This window comes from Salvelinus fontinalis, chromosome 32, assembly GCF_029448725.1.
Source record: "Salvelinus fontinalis isolate EN_2023a chromosome 32, ASM2944872v1, whole genome shotgun sequence".
NCBI lineage: Eukaryota > Metazoa > Chordata > Actinopteri > Salmoniformes > Salmonidae > Salvelinus > Salvelinus fontinalis.
Genome location: NC_074696.1, coordinates 26298489 through 26323468, shown reverse-complemented (window position 1 = coordinate 26323468; position 24980 = coordinate 26298489). Strand labels below are relative to the sequence as shown.

At 43.0% G+C, this 24980-nt stretch overlaps 1 pseudogene; it reads left to right on the top strand.

The window, feature by feature from the left end:
* Positions 1-522: 522 nt before the first annotated feature.
* On the top strand, positions 523-21446 carry LOC129830578 (ATP-dependent DNA helicase Q4-like; annotated as a pseudogene).
* Positions 21447-24980: the final 3534 nt, after the last annotated feature.

Below are 24980 nucleotides of genomic sequence, written 5' to 3'. Positions count from 1 at the left end.
CTGGAGCTGCCGACAGCCATACCCTGTAGCTGGAGCTGCCGACAGCCATACCCTGTAGCTGGAGCTGCCGACAGCCATACCCTGTAGCTGGAGCTGCCGACAGCCATACCCTGTAGCTGGAGCTGCCGACAGCCATACCCTGTAGCTGGAGCTGCCGACAGCCATACCCTGTAGCTGGAGCTGCCGACAGCCATACCCTGTAGCTGGAGCTGCCGACAGCCATACCCTGTAGCTGGAGCTGCCGACAGCCATACCCTGTAGCTGGAGCTGCCGACAGCCATACCCTGTAGCTGGAGCTGCCGACAGCCATACCCTGTAGCTGGAGCTGCCGACAGCCATACCCTGTAGCTGGAGCTGCCGACAGCCATACCCTGCAGCTGGTGCTGCAGACAGCCATACCCTGTAGCTGGTGCTGCAGACAGCCATACCCTGTAGCTGGAGCTGCCGACAGCCATACCCTGTAGCTGGAGCTGCCGACAGCCATACCCTGTAGCTGGAGCTGCCGACAGCCATACCCTGTAGCTGGAGCTGCCGACAGCCATACCCTGCAGCTGGTGCTGCAGACAGCCATACCCTGCAGCTGGTGCTGCAGACAGCCATACCCTGTTATCCCCTCTGCCAAAGCCAGCCTACACATAGCAAGACCCCCTGGCCTCCAATGCAGACAGGGACAGAACACCCAGACCAGCTACCGGAGGAGCCCTTTGAGCCCCTAACAGCCTTCACACCCTCCAAGCTATGGTCTCCTGCAGCGGGGGCATCCTCATCATACAGACAGGCAGGCAGCAGGGCCCAGCAGCTCAGACAGACCTTCACCAAGAGGCTGACCTCTGTAGACAGCAGCTGGCTGGAGAGATGTCAGGTGTTTGATGAGGTGGATGACGCAGAGAAGTCGGTTGTGGATAATTTGTTTCTTGCCGCCAAAAGGGGAGGTGCTGTCAAGGGAGAGATCGCAGGACGTTCCGCCAGTTCCTTTGTCACACCTTCCAGGCAGAACGAAGGAACCACTCTCCTGGGGGAGAGGGCTTCCAAGAGTACCATGCCACAGGATCTGCCTTCTCCTGACGAGCACCAGCCCCAGATTGGTGGTGGCGTAACGTCTGCAGCAGACCCAGCCAGTCTGTGGCCCGCTGGACAACGCTCCTCATTAGGGTCTGGCTCTGGAGGAGGAGAGGATGGAGAAACCAGATCAGGTCTCAAAGGACAGGCAGAGGGCGGTATGATAGAAGAGACCGCTGTCGGCGCCACCACTGCCAAGAAATCTCGAGTGAGGGCCAGAAAGGGCCGGGGAGGAGGGGATGTGGAGGAGGCAAGAGTGTTAACGCAGCCACCGCAGGCCGAAGGTGATGAGCTCGGACTGGAGAAGAAGGGTACAAAGAAAAGAGGTGGAAAAAGACAAAGGAATCCTGACACAGATGGAGAGAACCTTGCAGGCACGGAGAAGGAGGAGTGGGTGGTGAAAAAGAGGAGAAGGACAGATAATGCCCCCCAAGCGAGGTAGAAGGCTAAGACAGGTGATGGAGACGTCAGCAACCAGGAGGATGGTGATGTCACAGAGAAGGAAGTGGTGAAGCAGAAACCAAGGGTTCCACAGGAGAACCTCCTAGGAGAGGTGGATGAGGAAGACATCAAAGCTGCCAGGAACAGAGGGAGCAACACTATGAGACCTAAGTGGGTTATACTCTATATTACCCTTAGACTACTAATATATTTCAACAAACAATATTATTTAGATTTACAAATGGACCTATGCACTTGTGAGAGCCCCTTTTAAATACATATTCCTCATTGACTGTAATTGTCATATAACTGGACCTTAATTCTACAAATGTAATTGTTTTGTATTAATGTGATTTTTCTGTTGCTCCATTCATCTATCCAGAGCCACCAAGAACTCGGACGGTAACTTTGTGAAGATCAACCTGAAAAAGCAGTCTCACTTCAAAGTTGAACAGCATACTGTCCCTGCCTAGGAAGACAGTATGTATATATGAAATCTGCATATAGCAGCATTTGTCCTGTTTTCTCTCTGTTTCAGTTGACCATGGATAAGTTCCAGCTAAAGGGGGAGAGGTTTAGAGGGGGCTTCAGCAGAAGATGCAGAGGAGGGTTTAGAGGCAGCTTCGGAGGGTTCAAATGTCCAGGTGACGGCTGCTTCAAGTGTGAAGGCACAGGACACTGGGCTATGAACTGCAAGGGCAGAGGTGAGAGGTCACAGGACACTGGGCTATGAACTGCAAGGGCAGAGGTGAGAGGTCAGGACACTGGGCTATGAACTGCAAGGGCAGAGGTGAGAGGTCACAGGACATACAGTACATGGTCGTGTGACGACTGAAGAATGCTGTAACAACTCACTATAAGCCGGGGTACCAAAATTTACTTGTTTAGATGATTGGTTCCTCAGAAACTAGTCTCATTTACCACGTCATGCTTATCTTTACTAAGTTGATATATAAAATACTGTGCGAAACGGTTTTCTTTGATGCACCTGAGGTCTTTTGAGCAAGGTCAGGTTCAACATTACAGAACATTCAGATAGAAATGTATTTTGTTCAACAGATCTGATTCTCTGTCCTGTCCTATACAATAGTAATTTCAGCTCTCTACATTACATTTCTGTCTGCAACATTTTGTAAGTTTCTCCCTATTGAATACATCCCTGTACCCTGTGAATGTTATATATTGACTGTTATATAACCCCTATTTAACCTTTTGTGTGCCCCTCCTGTTTCCAGTTGCAGCTCCAGTAGACAGTGCTGCTGCTGATGAGGCGTCTGCGGTTGAGGAGGGGCCCTCTGAGCTGCCAACCTTGGAGGAGGTTGCCCGGGCAACAGGAACTCTGCGTTCCCAGCCTCTGGGTATGTCATTGTCACCCTGTCTGGTGATGAGATTTACTTGAGTGAAAATGTTGAGGCAGATTCTCCCTTCAATCTCAATCAAAATATTCCCAATGTACATACCAAATGGCACCCTATTCACTATATTGTGCACTACTTTTGACCTTATTCCTATTAGCCCTGCTCAAAAGTAGGGCTCTGTGAAGGGGATAGGGTGCTGTTTGGGACACGCATGCTTTGAAGCATTACAATAAGCTAAATAGACACTAACTTTGTAGAAATGTGACTGATTAGAATCCTCCCCATACACTCAGTAACTTTGTAGAAATGTGACTGATTAGAATCCTCCCCATACACTCAGTAACTTTGTAGAAATGTGACTGATTAGAATCCTCCTCATACACTCAGTAACTTTGTAGAAATGTGACTGATTAGAATCCTCCTCATACACTCAGTAACTTTGTAGAAATGTGACTGATTAGAATCCTCCTCATACACTCAGTAACTTTGTAGAAATGTGACTGATTAGAATCCTACTCATACACTCAGTAACTTTGTAGAAATGTGACTGATTAGAATCCTCCTCATACACTCAGTAACTTTGTAGAAATGTGACTGATTAGAATCCTCCTCATACACTCAGTAACTTTGTTGATCCAGTTGATCCAGTTTATTGATAAGGGAGGTTCTAACAGTGTATCTGTCAGCTGTGAGTATTTCACACAAGTCTAACTCCCTTCAGTAGCCCATGACATCTGTTTCACTAGTAGAAACAACAAATATATAGAAACAATATAAAAACAACACACACTTTGGGTTACAATGGTCTGGTCCTGTGCCTGTGATGTTAAAAGCAGTCTTTTATGGTGAATCCCTCGGGCCCTGGCACAGTGTCTACCCAGCACAACAGAGTGGAAACCACCCGTCTTTCCACTCTCTGTAATACATCTCCACTCTCTACATGTCTGAACGCAGGCCCCAGACATCCCAACTGGAGATAAAACCACAACTCCAAACTCAAGCGGCTATTTAGTTTAGCTGGATACAGTCTGTACTGTAAGGGATCGGAGCCCGCAAGATGTGTCTAGCATGGACTTAAGGGGGAAAAATGTCACTGGTAAGACCAATCACGGATGGTCCCCACGGAACGCTCAACACTCATTTTCATAGCACGCTATGTGTTCCAAATGGCACCCTGTTCCCTATATAGTGCACTACTTTTGACCAGGGCCCATAGGGAAACCCATAGAGTTCTGGTCAGAAGTAGTGCACTATGTAGGGAATAGGGTGCCATTTTTTTAAGCACATAGAGTGAAATGCAGCCCCACACACAGACGATGTCCAGCAAACGTCGGAGTGATTGTGCAGGCAGAAACAGAGGCCCCTCTAAACCAAGACGGAACAGGCAGACCTACGGTTTAAAACTAGATGAGCATAACAGCTCCTCCACTGTCTGGCAAAGCAATGATGTCATGCTACTAAACTAACCTGCATGCCAAAAGGTCAAAGAGCTCATGCTTGCCCCCCTGCAATTCTCTCACTCCGGTTACTTCCTCCCAGTTCCCTGCCCATAACAACAACTGATTTAGGCTCAGTTTCTCCCGACTCCAATACAAACCTCAGTCATAACAAACTCGACACCAAAGCTGACCCCTAGACCAGTGGTGGAATTAGGTCATTACAGCTCTGTACGTGAGGTCCCTATGTTGATGGATACGTCCCAAATGACACCCTATTCCCTTTATAGTACGCCCTGTTCCGTTTATGGTGCGCCCTATTCTCTTTATAGTACACTTTATTCTCTTTATAGTACACCCTAGTCCCTTTATAGTACACCCTATTACCTGTATAGTACACCTTATTCCCTTTATAGTACACCCTGTTACCTGTATACACACTTTATTCTCTTTATAGTACACCCTATTCTCTTTATCACACCCTATTACCTGTATAGTACACTTTATTCTCTTTATAGTACACCCTATTCTCTTTATAGTACACCCTATTATCTTTATATTACACCCTATTCCCTTTATAGTGCACCCTATTCTCTTTATATTACACCCTATTACCTGTATAGTACACTTTATTCCGTTTATAGTACACCCTATTCTCTTTATAGTACTCTTTATAGTACACCCTATTCTCTTTATCGTACACCCTATTATCTTTATAGTACACTTTATTCCCTTTATAGTGCACCCTATTCTCTTTATAGTACACTTTATTCTCTTTATAGTACACTTTTCTCTTTATAGTACACCATATTACCTGTATAGTACACTTTATTCCCTTTATAGTGCACCCTATTCTCTTTATAGTACACTTTATTCTCTTTATAGTACACCCTAGTCCCTTTATAGTACACCCTATTACCTGTATAGTACACTTTATTCTCTTGATAGTACACCCTAGTTCCTTTATAGTACACCCTATTACCTGTATAGTACACCTTATTCCCTTTATAGTACACCCTATTCTCTTTATCACACCCTATTACCTGTATAGTACACTTTATTCCCTTTATAGTGCACCCTATTCTCTTTATAGTACGCTTTATTCTCTTTATAGTACACTTTTCTCTTTATAGTACACCATATTACCTGTATAGTACACTTTATTCCCTTTATAGTGCACCCTATTCTCTTAATAGTACACTTTATTCTCTTTATAGTACACTTTATTCCCTTTATAGTACACCCTATTACCTGTATAGTACACTTTATTCCGCTTATAGTACACCCTATTCTCTTTATAGTACTCTTTATAGTACACCCTATTCTCTTTATCGTACACCCTATTATCTTTATAGTACACTTTATTCCCTTCATAGTGCACCCTATTCTCTTTATAGTACACTTTATTCTCTTTATAGTACACTTTTCTCTTTATAGCACACCATATTACCTGTATAGTACACTTTATTCCCTTTATAGTGCACCCTATTCTCTTTATAGTACACTTTATTCTCTTTATAGTACACTTTATTCCCTTTCTAGTACACCCTATTACCTGTGTAGTACACTTTATTCTCTTTATAGTACACCCTATTATCTTTATAGTACACTTTATTCTCTTTATAGTACACTTTATTCCCTTTATAGTACACCCTATTACCTGTATAGTACACTTTATTCCCTTTATAGTGCACTTTATTCCCTTTATAGGTACACCCTATTCTCTTTCAAGTACACCCTATTCCCTTTTATAGTATACTTTTTTCCCTTTTATAGTATACTTTGTACCCTGTATAGTACACCCTATTCCCTGTATAGTACACCCTATTCCCTTTGTAGTACTCCCTATTATTTGTATAATTGTAAAATAAAGGGAATAGGGTAACATTTGGGACGTAACCTGTCTATCTCTGTTACACAGTGGCGCCCCCCAGTGTTAAAGAGGAGAATGAGTGTCAGGGAGAGAAGCAGCAGGAGGATGGTGATGAGGTCTTGTTGAATGTGATCAGGCCAGACTACGAACGCCTCCCCCTCCGCCCCCAAAGCAGCCCCTCTACCCCCTAGGGGAGGACGGCAAAGTGCAAGGTACCCTGTTTTTTTGTTTGTTTGTTGTAAATACAATTATTCAATTAATTGTTTCTAGGCCTAGTATCTGTAAAGCACAACTGCTTATGTAAAAATAGCTTTATAAAATACATTTGATTTAGTTGATTGATTCAGCGAATCAAATATCTAGTACAGTAGGGTTTATATACCTATTTTCTTACTTTGTTTCTGCAGTGTCGCGTTCTGAAGTTTATGAAGCACTCAAAGACTTTGGGTACAAGTCTTTCAGACCAGGGCAGGAACAGGCCCTCATGAGAATTATATCAGGTATGCAGGAAGAGGGTAAAACACAGTGAACAGAATTATACACTACTTTATTTACTACCTCAGTAAATTGATATTGTCGAGATAGAACAAGTGGTCGCTTCCTCACATACAGATTTGTGTTTGTTACAAGCATGATGCTCACTTTGTGTGTGTGTGTGTGTCCCTCTCCAGGTCTGTCCACTCGTGGTGGTCTCCACAGGCATGGGGAAGTCTCTGTGCTACCAGCTGCCTGCCTACCTCTATGCCCAGAGGTCCAACAGTATCACTCTTGTGGTATCACCACTGGTATCTCTTATGGACGATCAGGTAACATATCTGTCCCCTAGTTATACAACACATTATTGATATGAACACTGTCTTGTGAATGTCTCAATAAAGGTCATTGATTTTAAATACTGACAGTAAATTATTTTGTCTCCTTAGCTATCTGGACTCCCATCCAAACTGAAAGCAGCTGCTATTCACTCCAATATGTCAAAAAAAACAGAGGGAGGCAGCCATTGAAAAGGTACTGACATCCGATTACAATCTGCCTAGTTAAACTATGCTCTATCTAGTCCTTAACATCGACTTCCTCTCTATTTTTACATAACGTTTATATATGTCAGACTTGAACTGAATTAAATATGCCACACGCTTTTATCCAAACCCGACTTACAGTCACGCTTGCTCTACCCATACCAACTGAGCTGTTGATCATGTTGATCTTGCATTAGGGTTCTATATCTCTCAGTGATGTCTTTTTGCTCATGCATAACCTGTCTGTGTGTGTCATCTGTCTGTGTGATGCCATGAAGCTGCTACGACAATGGTGTCAGTCATATTTGCATTGATGTTGGTGGTGATTTTCATAACAATAAAGTTTCCTGATTTGATTGTATATGCTTTGAGTATCTCTGTCTGTGTGTTCCCTCCAGCTTAAGGCAGGTGAGGTCCATGTCCTGCTCCTGTCCCCTGAGGCGTTGGTAGGTGGAGGTCACTCTGGCTTTGGCTGTCTGCCCCCAGCTGACCAGCTCCCCCCAGTGGCCTTTGCCTGTATTGACGAGGCCCACTGTGTCTCAGAGGGGTCCCACAACTTCAGGCCCTGCTACCTGCATCTCTGCAAGGTGAGATCTGGTCATTGACCACCCAATATATGATAATCAGCAACTGTCAAGCAGAAGCTCTGTTCTTTCCACTTAGGTTCCATGTCTGCAAATGAACCATTGTAACTCACTGTCAGGAATCCCGAAATCCACTTTCAACTCACAAAACAAGCAAATGAGCAAATGTTATGTCATCTCTTCTCTCATATATAGAACCGCCAATGGCCTCTTTGTTTATAAAACATTTATTAACTCGTTTAAAATGAATATAATAACTCAATGTTTTTTACGTCCTTTCCTAAATTAGGAGCATGTCTCTTACCATTATAGCTGTACATGGTTACACACATACAGTAAATGCCATTCTTCCCTTCAGTGTTGAAGTGCCCTCTTAGTGTATGTTCAGTCTCCTAGGTGTTGAGGGACCGTCCAGGTCATCTGTACACCGCTAGACGATATTAGCCTGCTGAGCTAAAGCCTAGGCATTACTGTCTTCAGTAAGGCCAGTCTTCAGGTCTCAGGTAGGTTTTTAACTGAACCACCTCCTAGGTGTTGAGGGACCGTCTGGGCGTGCGTTGCCTGCTGGGTCTGACTGCCACCGCCACCCTGTCCACAGCCCTGGACATCGCTCAACACCTGGACATCACTGACCAGGACGGTATCGCTGTCCACTCGGCCGCCGTGCCTGACAACCTGCAGCTGTCTGTCTCCATGGACCGAGACAAGGACCAGGTAGGATAGCAACACACACACACACACACACACACACACATACACATACATACATACATACATACATACATACATACATACATACATACATACATACATACATACATACATACATACATACATACATACAATTGAGGTCAGGGGTGTGTTGACATGCAAATACTTGTATTCGTAATCGTATCCATAAATTGACAGTTGATAGTCGGATCAAATGATACTTGTAATTGTAAAAAAAAAACTAGGTGTTTAAATATTCCTAAATAGATGTTGGCAAAATACCTCCCTGCACATTCTCACTGCATAAAGCTGCAGATTAGTAGCAGCGAGCGGAGGGGTGTGTGTCTGTGTCCTCAACTTCCAGCGGGCAGCCAAGTTTGCTGTTACTTAGTCAGAATGCTTGCCAACGTTTCAGATTTTTTCCCTAACCTTTCCCCACTTGTTAGATATTATACTCATTGGTAAATTGATTGCAAACCGCCCTTACGGTGTGATTAATCATAGTAGGTGGCAGCAGCAATCAAAATGATCAGACCAGAAACATCATTCTTCATTTTCTAAATCGTTCAGTTGGGTCTTTCTCATGATCATGTGAAATTATGAAGTGAGTGGACGGAGAAATACAGATTCACTCTATCCAATCAGAGCAGCAGGATCAATGTACAGCCCGCCCTCCTCTTTACCGACAGGCAAACTAGCATGCACATGACTGGCTCTATTTTTGTCATTTTTACCCCCTTTTTTCATGATATCTAATTGGTAGTTACAGTCTTGTCCCATCGCTGCAACTCCCGTACGGACTCGGGAGAGGCAAAGGTCGAGAGCCGCGCGTCCTCCGAAACATGACCCTGCCAAGCCAGCCACACCAATGTGTTGGAGGAAACGCCGTACAACTGGCGACTGTGTCAGAGTGCATGCGCCCCGGCCCACCACAAGGAGTCTCTAGAGTGTGATGGGACAAGAACATCCCGGCCAGCCAAACCCTCCCCTAACCCAGATGACACTGGGCCATTGTGCCGCACCTCATGGGTCTCCTGGTTGTGGCCGGCTGCGACACAGCCTGGGATCGAACCCGGGTGACGCCTATTGCACTGCCATGCATTGCCTTAGACCGCTGTGCCACTCGGTAGGCCCGACTGACTCAAGGACAGTACGTATAGTTTAGAAACCGTGACTGACTCACATGAGAAACATGCTTGGATTATGGATAATTACAAAAAATACTTGTATCGTAATCGTATCCAGAAAATTTCCCATATCTGTTACGATATTCGTTTTGTCTGACTACTCTGCACACCCTTAGTTGAGGAGGTGTTTAGTGTAGTGAAACATTCAGAATGTTCAGAACCTAGAACTGTAATAGATAGATCTGACACCATTCACTATTTTACATCAGAACTGTATTGTAGAACAGATACTCAAATTCAATCAATCAAATGTATTTATTAAGCCCTTCTTACATCAGCTGATGTCACAAAGTGCTGTACAGAAACCCATCCGAAAACCCCAAACAGCAAGCAATGCAGGTGTAGAAGCACGGTGGCTAGGAAAAACTCCCTATAAAGGCCAGCACCTAGGAAGAAACCTAGAGAGGAACCAGGCTGTGAGGGGTGGCCGGTTCTCTTCTGGCTGTGCCGGGTGGAGATTATAACAGAACATGGCCAAGATGTTCAAATTTTCATAGATGACCAGCAGGGTCAAATAATAATAATCACAGTGGTTGTTGAAGGTGCAACAGGTCAGCACCTCATGAGTAAATGTCAGTTGGCTTTTCATAGCCGATCATTAAGAGTATCTCTACCGCTCCTGCTGTCTCTAGAGAGTTGAAAACAGCAGGTCTGAGACAGGTAGCACGACCGGTGAACAGGTCAGGGTTCCATAGCCGCAGGCAGAACAGTTGAAACTGGAGCAGCAGCACGGCCAGGTGGACTGGGGACAGCAAGGAGTCATCAGGCCAGGTAGTCCTGAGGCATGGTCCTAGGGCTCAGGTCCGAGAGAGAGAGAGAGAGAGAGAGAGAGAGAAAGAAGGAGAGAATTAGAGAGAGCATACTTAAATTCACACAGGATAAGACAGGAGATATACTCCAGATATAACAGACTGACACTAGCCCCCCCGACACATAAACTACTGCAGCATAAATACTGGAGGCTGAGACAGGAGGGGTCGGGAGACACTGTGGCCCCGTCCGACGATACCCCCGGACAGGGCCAAACAGGCAGGATATAACCCCACCCACTTTGCCAGGCACAGCCCCCACACCACTAGAGGGATATCTTCAACCACCAACTTACCATCCTGAGACAAGGCCGAGTATAGCCCACAAAGATCTCCACCACGGCACAACCCAAGGGGGGGCGCCAACCCGGACAGGAAGATCACGTCAGTGACTCAACCCACTCAAGTGACGCGCCCCTCCTAGGGACGGCATGGAAGAGCACCAGTAAGCCACTGACTCAGCCCCTGTAATATGGTTAGAGGCAGAGAAAGGGGAACCGGCAAGGCAGAGACAGCAAGGGCAGTTCGTTGCTCCAGTGCCTTTCCGTTCACCTTCACACTCCTGGGCCAGACTACACTCAATCATAGCACCTACTGAAGAGATGAGTCTTCAATAAAGACTTAAAGGTTGAGACCGTATATCTGCAACATTTGCGAGTGTGTATGCTGTGCAGACCAGGATGCAAATATTATGTGTTTTCTTCCAAAGACTTGGATCATTTGATTGAGTCTGCCTGGATGGAGTTTTCAATTTGGGACTATGTCATCGCTCATCCGTTCCTTAGGCCAGGCAAGCCCAATCAAGCAGAGCTAAACTATTTGAAAGAAAACTAATAGGGGGCGTTCATAAATTCACTGTCTACTCCGATTTCAGAGCACTCTTGTCTGAGTGTACCAGAGCGCAGAATAACTGATGAATTTACTAACGCTCAACACCCGTTAAATATGGCCGGTGCCAGTAAACGTCGGCAAAAAATATTGCCAGCTGCACAGTTTGTCGCCAACACTCTGGATAACATGAAAACAGCCTAACCAGCACTGCTAGGGCGAGTAAATGGTCAGAGGGAGGTGAGCTCATTTTTTGTCTGGAAGTAGCTAGCAAGCTAGCCAACTTTAGCCAGTTAGCTGGATGCTTGAGGTCAGAACGCTTGGATCAACCCTACTCCTCTGCCAGAGCATCCAGTTTCCCCCCCTGAGAGCGAAACGCTCTGAATTTTTGAACGGACGATCTGACAACGCTCTAAATTTACGAACGCCCAGAGCGCACTCTGGCACTCCAAAGTGAATTTACGAACACACGCATGGTATCAGGATCGTTGCACTTGCGCCTAAAAACAGATGAAAAGGTATGAGCACATGGCGAGTTGTGATTTATAGCAAAAAATAAATGCTGCTGGAGCTATTTTAAAAGTATTTCTGCCGTTTTGTTTCATAACTGGTCGCTAATTACACAAAGAACTATGTGGAGTCCCATATATGTTTTAGGTATCTTTATGTAGTGATGTGGTTTCTCTCTTGTCGTGATTTGTTTTTAGACCTATATTTGTATTTATTTTATTTTAATCCCAGCCCTCGTCCCCGCAGGTGGCCTTTTGGTAGGCCGTCATTGTAAATAATAATTTGTTCTTTTCTGTCTTCCCTAGTTAAATAAAATAAAAAATATATATCCCAACTCGCACACAGCAATAGTGAGTGAATTGCCGAAAGATGAATTTATAGAAGCGCACAGACATAGAAGTTTTGTAGACTTTCGGGTAAATTCAACAAAGTGTGACTTTGTCCCGTGTTTCTTGGTTATGTACATAGTTTTGTTCACACGCTAGGTTGTTTTTCTATGTTCATTTAAGCTTGCTCAACTGCTAGCAAAGAGACATAGGAGAATCTCATCTCTCACAGACGGTCATGTCTTGAATGGATATATTTTCTAGTCAAAACCCTCACAGACCGATGCTGCGTTCAAAACAATTGGAAACTCGGAAATCTTCGACTTGACGACTCCAGTGCGTTCAAGACAAATGGGAACTTGGAAATCTCCGACTTGACGACTCCAGTGCGTTCAAGACAACTGGGAATTCGGAAATCTCTGACTTGACGACTTCAGTGCGTTCAGTATAACTGGGACCTTGGAAATCTCCGACTTGACGACTCCAGTGCGTTCAAGACAACTGGGAACTCGGAAATCTCCGACTTGACGACTTCAGTGCGTTCAAGACAACTGGGAACTCGGAAATCTCCGACTTGACGACTTCAGTGCGTTTAAGACAACTGGGAACTCGGGGGGGGGGGGGGGGGGGGGGAGCGAGCTCCTGACTTGGAACTGGGATTTCCAAGTCAGAAAGTTGTGCATCTTTCTAGAGTGCTGACTTTACGACCTGAAGATCACCGACATCATGATTTTCCTCGAGCTCCCAATTGTCTTGAAAGCACCAAGACATGCAAGTTCCCATACCACGGTAACCTCCCACCTTTTAAAGGGGAGGCTGAAAATGTGTCTCACCTAATTGTGCTTGATTGAGCATGGAACACTCCAAAAACATTTTATTCATTAACTTTTTGTCATTTCTTATCATAAAAACAATCTTCCTCAAATACTTTCATTCTGCTCCTAAATGTCTCTGTGTGCTTGCATTTTTCAACTTAAATTTAAAAAAATAATTATGTCAGCACAGAGCCCTGAGTATTTGAACCCAGGTTTGATGCTGCGTGTGCCTTTCCCCTGTCCAGGCCCTGGTGTATCTGCTGAAGGGAGAGAGATTCGGGTCTCTGGAGTCCGGCATCGTCTACTGCACCAGGAGAGACGAGACGACCCGTATATCTGCCCTGCTCAGGACCTGCCTCCAGGGGGTGCTGTTGAAGGAGTCTAACCGTACAGCCAGCCAGGAGGAAGATGACAACCCTATAGGGAAGAAGAAAGCTTTGGGTACCTATCTATTTGCGTTTGGATTGATGACAATAGGAGATTAGGAGTTTTGTAGCACTTGTACTCTGAGACGCTTTGTGAATACAGGCCCTGACCTCTCTCTGCTGTGTTTCCTCAGCCAGGAAGAAGATCCGTAAGCCTCTGAAGTGGATGGCTGAGTCCTACCACGCCAGCATGTCGTCATCCGAGCGCCGTCGTGTCCAGAACAACGTCATGTGTGGAGAGCTGCGCGTGGTGGTTGCCATGGTAGCCTTCGGCATGGGCCTGGACAAGTCAGACGAGTGCGGCATCGTGCACTACAACATGCCCAAGAGCTTTGAGAGCTACGTGCAGGAGATCGGGAGGGCAGGGAGAGACGGAGTACCGGCCCACTGTCATCTCTTCCTGGATCCTGAGGTGAGGTTTCTCAAGATTGTTATTTTTCTCGCTCTCCAGCTCTCTCATATTTTTTGGGTTGGATGTACAATATTTTAAACTTTTATTCAACATCACTGTAATCCTACATTCTTGTCTGCTGTGGTTGTAGGGAGGGGACCTGCGTGAGTTGCAGAGGCACATCTATGCAGATACGGTGGACTACTACACTGTGAAGAAGCTGGTGCAGAAGGTGTTTCCTCCGTGCAAGTGCAGACAGATCTACCAGAAGAAGCAGGATCTAGCCAGGGTAATGTTGGCATACTTATGTATTCTTTCCCCCTTCTATCCATCTACACTCATTGGACATGAACAGCACGGTCATTATATGAACCCCAATTAAAGGTCCACTGCAGTCAAAAACCTTATTTGTTTTTGTTGTTGTTTTTCCCTGTGTTTTATATATATTTCCACACTATGAGGTTGGAATACTACTGTGAAATTGTGATGATAATGCCCTTTTTAGTATAAGAGCTGTTTGAAAAAAACACCTGCAATTTCAGCCTGTTTTGGTGGGATGGAGTTTTGGCTTAGCTAAATTCTTCCTTGAGAAATTGCATTCACAGCAAGGTACTTAGTTGTTACCCATAAATGATTAGATATTAAAATAGAAAGTGCTGCATTGGATATTTAAGACATAAAAAAAAGAAAAACTTGATTTAGAATTCATGTCAACATTTTTATTTTAACAAGTTTTATTGCACCATAGAATTAAATATATTTCCTTCATTGTAATGTAATTTGTATCTGTGTAGGACATAAACCAAGCATACATTTTTGAGGAGTTGTTCTCATTTCTTTTACGCTGTCTTAGGCTCAGGAGGAGGTTGATGACTCCGAGATGATGGAACTGATGGACACCTGTGATGAGACCTCTGCTGCAGGACCGGAACAAACAAAGGAGACTAGTCAAAACACCCCCGTTGAGCAGTTGGAACAGGCCAAAGTCCCTACTGAGGACAAGGATGTACCAACTCTTCAACCATCGGAGGGGAAGCAGAAAGAACCACCAGAGTTGAGTGTTCCACTTCCCCGGAGAGGGGATGGCGAACAGGAAGTGGAAGAGGAGGAGGGGCCAGGGGAGGTGATGATTGGTCCACGACTAGGGTGTGTCACACCCATGAGAGGGCCATCCCTATGCAGGACACTGTGGAAGCCCTGGACATCACTGAGGAAGGTAAGTACCTCACTATACCTAACACAGGACAGGTGAAATGTCTTGTCTGTTGTTTAATTCAATAAAACGGCCAATTGTGTCACTCAGATAATTGATTCAAGGATCAGAAAACAGTAAATATGTAATTAGAATGAAATCCCAGTTTAATTTCTCTTTTTCTGTCAAGACCAGTGAGTCTCCCCACCTACCCTTCAGACATCAGAGTAACAATGTAACTTGTAAGTCATTGTAAGTCAAAGACTGTTCCCTCTGTCTCTGTGTGTCTGTCAGGTTTGGAGACTCTGCTGTGCTACCTGGAGCTGCACCGTCAGCAGTAGGTAGAGCTGCTCCACCCCACCCTCTCCGTCTGTAAGATGGTCTGTTACAACGGCCCTCAGCAGCTCTGCAAACTCACCAAGATGTAGGGCAACATCACAACACCCGGCTCATGTTCATTCATTAGGGCACACCGTATATATTTATTTTTAAACTGTGCCCATTTTCAGTTTGCAGAACCTCGACAAGTACTGCAAACTCACTCTGAACACCTGGCCAGTCTGTTACAGTAAACTGTTTACCTGTAAGAAACAAAGTCGTGTTGGATAGGTTGTGTTTGTGTACAGTATGTAGGTGTGTATTATTTGCTCGTGATGTTTTTGTGGTCAAGTAAAGTCAGGTACATTTGTCATGTGGTTTGTTATTTTCATGTTCAGGCAATAGATTACTAATGTTTACCAGGTGCTTAAACCGCTTTGCTGTAGATAAGTCATGTTTATGGTGAGGGGTGTTGATGATGGGTGTGTGCCGTCTGATTGGCAGCTGCCTACCTGTTGCCGGGGTGTTGGCCCAGAAACGGATGGCAGGGGAGTGAGTGGAGGCCTATGATTCGCTGGACTTTGACGTGATGGAGGTGGCAGACACTATGGGCTGGCAGCTGGGTCTGGTGAAGAGAGGTCTCAGACAACTACAATGGGCCACAAACAGGCGTGTGTGTGTGTGTTTTATAGTTGAAAAAATGATAACTACAGTGGAGCATAGTCAAAAATGTGTATCACACAATTGTGTGCACTGGTTATTAAAACGTGTGTTAATTAACCATAGTGAGTCACATTCTGCCTGAATGAATGTTACATTTTGATAAAAATCCGTTCAAGATAAATAATTATACATCTATCTCCGTATCAAATATATCCTGTCTTGTGGAGTTGTCCACCCTATCCTTCATAGGGTATATCCTGTCTTCCAGGAGTCTTGGTGGAGTTCTCCAACCTGTCCTTCTACTTTCGTTCCTACGGTGACTTGACCCCGGACGAGATGGACCGAGTGTGTGAGTTCCTGCATGGCAGAGTGGTGGCCCAGGAGAGCACCAAGCTGTACCAGCTCAAAGCCTGCTTCAAGGCCTTCCGCAGATCAGCACTGCACTACACTATATACCACTATTAAGAACTCTAACCAGCACTAGGTTACACAAATATAGCACAAATTGTATCATAGAGGAGCATCTAAAAGGTACTGAAGAGGCTCCTGGTTACCAGAGTTACATGGCCTGATAGGTCTGTTATTGTAGCTGTTAACCCAGTGGTGCTTGGAGTATGTTTAAAGACATTGATATTTCTAGATCAGTTTATGCTACTGTGCATCTTTTGGGTGATGTGTTTATTACTCTTTTTGCGTAGTGTTTTTGATAAGGTCACACTGTATGCCTCTCTGCAGTGTCGCATACAAGAGGTGCAGTTTCTGCACGGACGAGAGGCGAAGCCTGAAGCAGCAAGGGCTTCTGGGGGATTACTTTGACAAGAGGAGAGACCTGGACCTGAGCAGGAAGTTCCAGGGAGAGAAGGATGGAGAGGACGAGGAGGTGTTGATGAAATGCAAGGTTTGTTTCTCCTAAGATTCTGTGATGTTTTTTACTGGGTGTAAGTGAAGCTAATGCCTTGATCTAATACTAAACTTAAAGAAGTACCCTTACAAGTGAAAAGAATATGGCACATGGAAACCAAACGAGGGGGTCCATGGTGACAGGTGGGATGGGCTGAGAGTGGCTGAGGGGTGGGATTACAGAGTTTATGTTCGGTAGTGTATTATTGTTATGTGATTGCTGTATAAGTACTGTGTATGTAAAATGTATGTATATGTAGCAGAAAATCCGAAGAGGGGTGTCGGTGTATGGGTTAATAAAAAAAATGTAAATAAAAATGTTTTACCCTGATAATAACCTAATAGAGATAAATCTGGGCCATTGCATTTTTAGAGTAACGTAGTTAGTTTAGAATATTTTTAACACTTTATATTGTATATCCTCTACTTTAAATTAGTTTATTATATACTTTTTTTATTATGTATAATTGTTTTGTTTTTACTGTATCTATACCACAGAAGGCTGATGAGGGGAGGACAGCTCATTTTAATGGAAAACATGTGTTTGATTTACAGTGCATTCAGAAAGTATTCAGACCCCTTGACTTTTTCCACATTTTGTTATATTACAGCCTTATTGTTTAATGGATGAAATAAGACATTTTCCTCATCAATCTACACACAATACCCCATAATGACAAAATGAAAACAGGTTTTCAGACATTTTGGCATATTTATCCAATAAAAAAAAAACTGAAATACCTTATTTGCATTCAGACCCTTTGTTATGAGACTCGAAATTGAGCTCAGGTGCATCCTGTTTCCATTGATTATCCTTGAGATGTTTCTACAACTTGAATGGAGTCCACCTGTGGTAAATTCATTTGATTGGACATGATATGGAAAGGCACACTCCTGTCTAAATAAGGTCTCACAGTTGACAGTGCATGTCAGAGCAAAAACCAAGCCATGAGGTCGAAGGTATTGTCTGTAGAGCTCCAAGACAGGATTGTGCCGAGGCACAGATCTGAGGAAGTGTACCAAAAAATGTCTGCAGCATTGAAGGTCCCCAAGAACACATTGGCCACATTGGCCAGTTTGGAACCACCAAGACTCTTCCAAGAGCTGGCCGCCTGGCCAAACTGAGCAATCGGGGGAGGTGATGGTCACTCTGACAGCGCTCCAGAGTTCCTCTGTGGAGATGGGAGAACCTTCCAGAAGGACAACCATCTATGCAGCACTCCACCAATCAGGCCTTTATGGTAGAGTGGCCAGACGGAAGCCACTCCTCAGTAAAAGGCACATGACAGCCCGCTTGGAGTTTGCCAAAAGGCACTTAAAGACTCTCTGACCATGAGAATCAAGATTCTCTGGTCTGACGAAACCAAGATTGAACACTTTTTTGCCTGAATGCCAAGCGTCACGTCTGGAGGAAACCTGGCACCATCCCTACGGTAATGCATGGTGGTGGCAGCATCATGCTGTGGGGATGTTTTTCAGAGGCAGGGACTGTGAGACTTGTCAGGATCGAGGGAAAGATGAATGGAGCAAAGTACAGAGATCCTTGATGAAAACCTGCTCCAGAGCACTCAGGACCTCAGACTGAGGCGAAGGTTCACCTTCCAACATGAAAAGGATCCTAAGCAAACAGCCAAGGCAACACAGGTGTGGCTTCGGCACAAGTCTCTGAATGTCCTTGAGTGGCCCAGCCAGAGTCCGGACTTGAACCCGATCGAACATCTCTGGAGAGTCCTGAAAATAGCTGTGCAGCGACGCTCCCTATCCAACCTGACAGAGCTTGAGAGGATCTGTGGAGAAGAATGGGATAAACTCCCCAAATACAGGTGTGCCAAGCTGGTAGCGTAATACCCAAGAAGACTCAAGGTTGTAATCGCTGCCAAAGGTGCTTCAACAAAGTACTGAATAAAGGGTCTGAATACTTATGTAAATGTGTTGTTTCTGTTTTTTATTTGTAATACATTTGCAAACATTTCTATAAACCTGTTTTTGCTTTGTCATTATGGGGTATTGTGTGTAGATTGATGAAGGGGGGAAATTATTTAACCCATTTTAGCCAAGGGGTCTGAATACTTTCTGAATGCACTGTATATGATACCATTCCACTCATTCTGCTCCAGCCATTACCACGTGCCTGTCCTCCCCAATTAAGGTGCCTCCAACATCCTGTGATCTATACTGTATGTAGATTATGTAAATTACTTGGTCTAAATTCTGTCTGTATGTTCTGTAAATGTTTGTCCAAACCAGTTCAAACTCCTGGTATGTAAGTGATTCAGATTTGGATGGTTTTTTTTTGTGTGTTTTTTTAGATGATGGACTGGGAGGCTCAGATCAGAGCGGATATTCAGAGTTTCCTGGGCAACCACATTGATGAGAAGCTCTCTGGCAGAGCTGTCGCTAGAATATTCCATGGAATTGGTAAGTTTTCCCATTTTTATTATTCTCTATATGACTAGGGTCACAAAGGAGGGGAAATGCTAAGTTCCCATACATTCCCATGGAAGGTTTCCCACTTTGAAAACTCCCAGAACTACTTCCGGGTATTGTGGTATGTTGGCTCCTTGTCACTAGGGGGGGTGGCTTATTTAGTGCCATGTGTTTGAACTGTATGGACACAGTCGTGCTCATCAGTTTCATGCAGTCTGTGAATATCGTTCATCACCACTGATTATTGACTTTCAAAATGGGGCAAAAAATTGTCTGGCTTGCGCCTACATGATCTAAGGTTATGCAGTTCTTGATGCAGTTGACTGCAAGTCGCTGCACCAACTGCACCCTGCAACCACTGCATGTATTGTGGGAATCACTATTGTCAACCAGTAATTAATGCTTTTGCTTGACCCACACAAACTTGACCAAAGACATGACTGAAACAGAAACCAACTTTTGGGCGGAGATTCATAGGTACAATAGTATAAGTTTAAGAGTATATAATGTGAGTTCTCTCTCTAACCAATTAATATTACACAAATGTTTTCAGACTGACTGTGTGATACGGAGGTAGAGAAAAGTTTGTTTCGAAAAATGTATGAACAATGGCAGCTATGTTGACACTGCCAAGTTGAAATGAACCTTGCTTTCAGAAAACCAATGTGTTTTCCAATGTTGGGTTGTGTCCAATGTTTGGTTGTCACAGATGCACCTCCACTCGACTGCAATCATGGACATCAGTTTGTTTTAGTCATTCAATTGGAACACCCTCTATATTTTTTTCTTCCAGGAAGTTCATGTTACTCAGCTCAGACCTCCGGCAGGGTCCGGAGATACTGGAGAAAATACATCCAGTTTGATTTCAATGAAATCATCCGTTTTGCTATTCAGGAGATCGTTCGATTCAAGTGATCAAATAATACAAAAATGTACTCTCTGTAAAAAGTTGTTAGATCATTTTCTTACCTCAGCTGCTTCCATTAACATGCAATGTATTTATTGTAAATCATGTTTTGTGTGTTTTATGATATTAATGGCTGTTTTATGGTATGGTTTCTGTGTTTTGATGTTTGTTTGGTGTACTGTGCATTTCGTGTAATGTTGTTTCTATACCCATTTGAATAGAATTTATTTTTGTATGTCATGTAAGGGTGAGTGCTTGATGTTATTGAAACTTGTGTTTGTTCCTTGATCAAGGTACAAAAGGATTTCATTCAATGGTTGACTGTTTTCCAATATGGGTGTGCATTACATAATTGTAGTATGTAATACATGAAGTCCAGGTGTGTCAGAGTAGTTCCTTTATTGTTTCCTGATATGGATCCAAACTCATTGGCTCATGCCCTGTGGAGAAAAACACATTCAACCCTGTGAGACCCAACATTGCACAAATGCAACATTTCCTAAATTGCATCCTATACAGTTCCTAAACAAATATCATGTGAAACACTACATCGTGCATTTCCTTAGATGCACACGTGTCTCTTAGTGGTATGTGTTGTGTGTCAGTATGATTTATTGTGGCATCGGTAGCCTCTGAAACATTAGAAATCTGTACATTAGTCTTACACCACACTGGTTCCCTACACAAGCATGTTGTTGGCCATCCATGCAAATAAATGACAAATAAATGTACATGTATATACCACTAGAATATATGTCCCATCACATGTAAATTATTTTGATGTGATTTCCATAACATTTCACATTTTTCTTTCCACAAATGTTTCCTACCATTGAAGCACAATGTTGCATTTTTGCAACGTTTCCAGAAAATTGTACAGTACTACACATTTGAGAAAAACTGATTATTATCATAATCAGAGGCCTAATACAAGTATTTATGAAGGGTAGTAACATGAATTCCTCATTTGGATCTATGTTTGGGTCTCACAGGGTTAAGGAAATGGATGGCTGGAATGAAGAAATTAAAATACGATCCTACAAATGTGAGTCTCCCATTGTATAAACATTGGTTTATATATTCAAGATGACTCTTTAGTTTATATGTATTGAAGATTACTCTTTGATTTTGAAGCGTCTGCGCCAGGAATTTATTTGACTAAGCTGGTCAATGTTGATAACCTAGTCTAGAACCCATGTTTTATTATCTTTGAACTGAAATATAAACACATTTTTAAGGAACAAGGTCGAATAAAACTGATGAATAACTCAGGGCCTGGGTCACACATTATTTCCAGTATTGCACCTTTGTTGCTGCAGAATGGTACAGTATAAGTGAAACTGTTATGAGATGGAATAATGCCACGTTGGACCTAAACCCCGTCACACTGAACTCTTCAACTTAGAGTTGTGAAAATGTATTTTGGGCTCTACATTATCTTGAAGCACCCCTGATGTTGCTGCAGTTATGGAGGCTGTGTGTTGGTCATGTCTGTCTTCTCAGGGTCAGAGTGAAAATGCTGACTGACTCCACAGAGAGCAGTGTCACTTTACTTTAAGTAGCAGATAGTATGACTTCTCTGTAAGTGGTGATGGTGACCACAAAGTGAGGACATTCTGAGTAACGTCTGCTGGATGAAATGACTGCAGTGCAGTCTAACTATCAGTTCAGAACAACCTCAGCTCTACATTACTGTAATATAGCTACTGCTGACTTAGGTTTCTGCCAACATGTCTGTAACAGTCTTGAAGGAAGACTTCTGGACAGATAATGTGAACATAACACAATCAATAGACTACAGCTGTTTATCAGATGCTGTATGTGGAGAAAACATTTATTTTGTCTTTATTATCTGATTATTTGGGGAAATACGGTGCCTTCAGAAAGTATTCACACCCCTTGGCTTTTACCACATTTTGTTGTGTTACAGCCTGAATATAAAATTGATTAAAATATATGTTTTAAATTGTCACTAGCCAACACACAATACCCCATAATGTAAAAGTGAAATTATGTTTTTAGACATTTTTACAAATGAAAGCTGAAATGTCTTGAGTCAGTAAGTATTCACCTCCTTTGTTATTTCAAGCCTAAATAAGTTCAGGAGTAAAAATGTGTTTAACAAGTCACATAAGTTGCATGGACTAACTCTGTGTCCAATAATAGCTTTTAACATGATTTTTGAATGACTACTTCATCTCTGTAACCCACACATACAATTATCTGTAAGGTCCCTCAGTCGAGCAGTGAATTTCAAACACTGATTCAACCACAAAGAACAGGTTTTCCAATGCCTCGCAAAGAAGGGCACATATTGGTAGATGGGTAAAAAAAAAAATCTGACTGACTATCCCTTTGAGCATGGTGAAGTTATTAATTACACTTTGGATGGTGTATCAATGCACCCTGTCACTACAAAGATACAGGCGTCCTTCCTAACTCGTTGCCAGAGAGGAAGAAAACGACTCAGGGATTTCACCATGAGGCCAATGGTAACTTTAAAACAGTTACAGAGTTTACTGACTGTGATAGGAGAAAACTGATGGATCAACAACATTGTAGTTACTCCACAATACTAACCTAATTGACAGTGAAAATAAGGAAGCCTGTACAGAATACAAATATTCCAAAACATGCATCCTGTTTGCAACAAGGCACTAAATAAATAATGCAAAAAATGTGGCAAAGGAATTCACTTTTTGTCCTGAATACAATGTGTTATGTTTGGGGCAAATCCAATATAACACATTACTGAGTACCACTCTCCATATTTTCAAGCATAGTAGTGGCTGCATCATGTCATGGGTATGCTTGTAATCGTTAAGGACTGGCGGGTTTTACAGGATAAAAAGAAAATGAATGGAGCTAAGCACAGGCAAAATCCTAGAGGAAAACCTGGTTCAGCCTGCTTTCCACCAGAAACTGGGAGATGAATTCACCTTTCAGCAGGACAATAACCTAAAATACAAGGCCAAATCTAAACTGGAGTTGCTTACCAAGACAGTGAATGTTCCTAAGTGGCTGAGTTACAGTTTTGACTTGAATCTACGGCAAGACCTGAAAATGGTTATCAAGCAATGATCAACAACCAATTTGACAGAGCTTGAAGAATTTTGAGAAGAATAATGGGCAAAAAAAAAGCTCTTAAAGATTTAGCCAGAAGAACTCACAGATGTAATCACTGCCAAAGGTGACTCTACAAAGTATAGACTCAGAGGTAGGAATATTTACAGTATGTAAATTCGATATTTCGGTATTTAATTTTCAATACATTTGCTAAAATGTATAAAAGCATGTTTTCACTTTGTTATTATGGGGTATTGTGTGTAGATGAATGAGCAAAATTAATTATTACATTTTAAATTCAGGCTGTAACACAACAAAAAGTGCAATAAGTCAAGGGGTATGAATACTTTCTGAAGGCACTGTAGTCTATCAGTGATGACCTTTTGAGATTAAAATTGTGTAGCTGTAACTCAAGATAAGGTTTATTGTCTCTTTCGACTGTGCACTTTGTCAGGTAGCATGCATTCACTGAATGGGAAGCTAAACTAATGACCTATCCCTGGCAACCTTGTTGTATGGAGAGAGTGGTCTATGAAACCAAACATCAAATATATTCAATTATTATTTTGAATGTAGGCTCATGGGGAATTGTTGTGGCAAAATATGAATCAAATATCATGTGTTTAATATTAACAATAATGTTAATATTGTCATAATCACATCAACATTGACCATAATAATGTTAACATTGACCTTAGTAATGTTAATATTGACCATAGTAATGTTAATATTGACCATAATAACATCAATATTGATCATGATAATGTTAACATTAACCATAATAATGTTAATATTGAACATAATAACATCAATATTGACCATGATAATGTTAATATTGACCATGATAATGTTAATATTGACCATGATAATGTTAATATTGACCATGATAATGTTAATATTGACCATAATAATGTTGTTTTTATAAGATCATTACCACATGATGACTGTTCCTTTGATAATGTAATGTCACACGTTCGTTCAAGGGTATGACACGTCACAAACCCATTATACAGATCCAGAAATCCTGCTAGGCCCTCCGGAACAAAATCTCCCACGAGGCAGCAGTTTCACGCTCACTGCTCTTCTACTCTGCACATGTCTTTCTTTCATCCAAATATGTTCAAAGTAACACAGGTGGCAAACTACTGAAGGCCTACTTTGGGTACCTCATTGGATGTTCATACTCACACTTACATCCAAAGACCCTTCAAACAGCTTCATGTTTGACTTGGAGACAGAGGATCTCCTCCTCATATTCTGTTGACAATGACACAAGGATGTGTTAGACCAGTCTCACCTGGCCCAGTCTCTGTTCTGATGATGCGTTGTAGGGTGGTCGCCCCTAGACACTGATCTTGGGTCAGTTTTCAATTTTCCACAATAATGGTTAGGATTGGGGGAGGGAAAGCTGATCCCAGATCTGTACCTAGGGGAAACTTCCCCCCATAGCTTGAGATGCACTTGTGACAACAGGTGTGTAGCAGGTGTTACAGTAATGGCATCCACTAACCATTGTGGGGGCCAGGAGTTTATCTTAGTCATGGTAAGGAACAACTATTGTCCCTAAATACTGGACCCAGTCATCCAGCCACACGGTCAATACAACTGATGGGTGTCCATGGAAAGTATTTTACTCCAAAACATTTGTGCAGGGTTTTGAGTAGTGAATGGTGATGAAGATATTGAGAACAAATGACAAAAGCTTGAATCAAATTCAAGTCTTTAATTTACATTG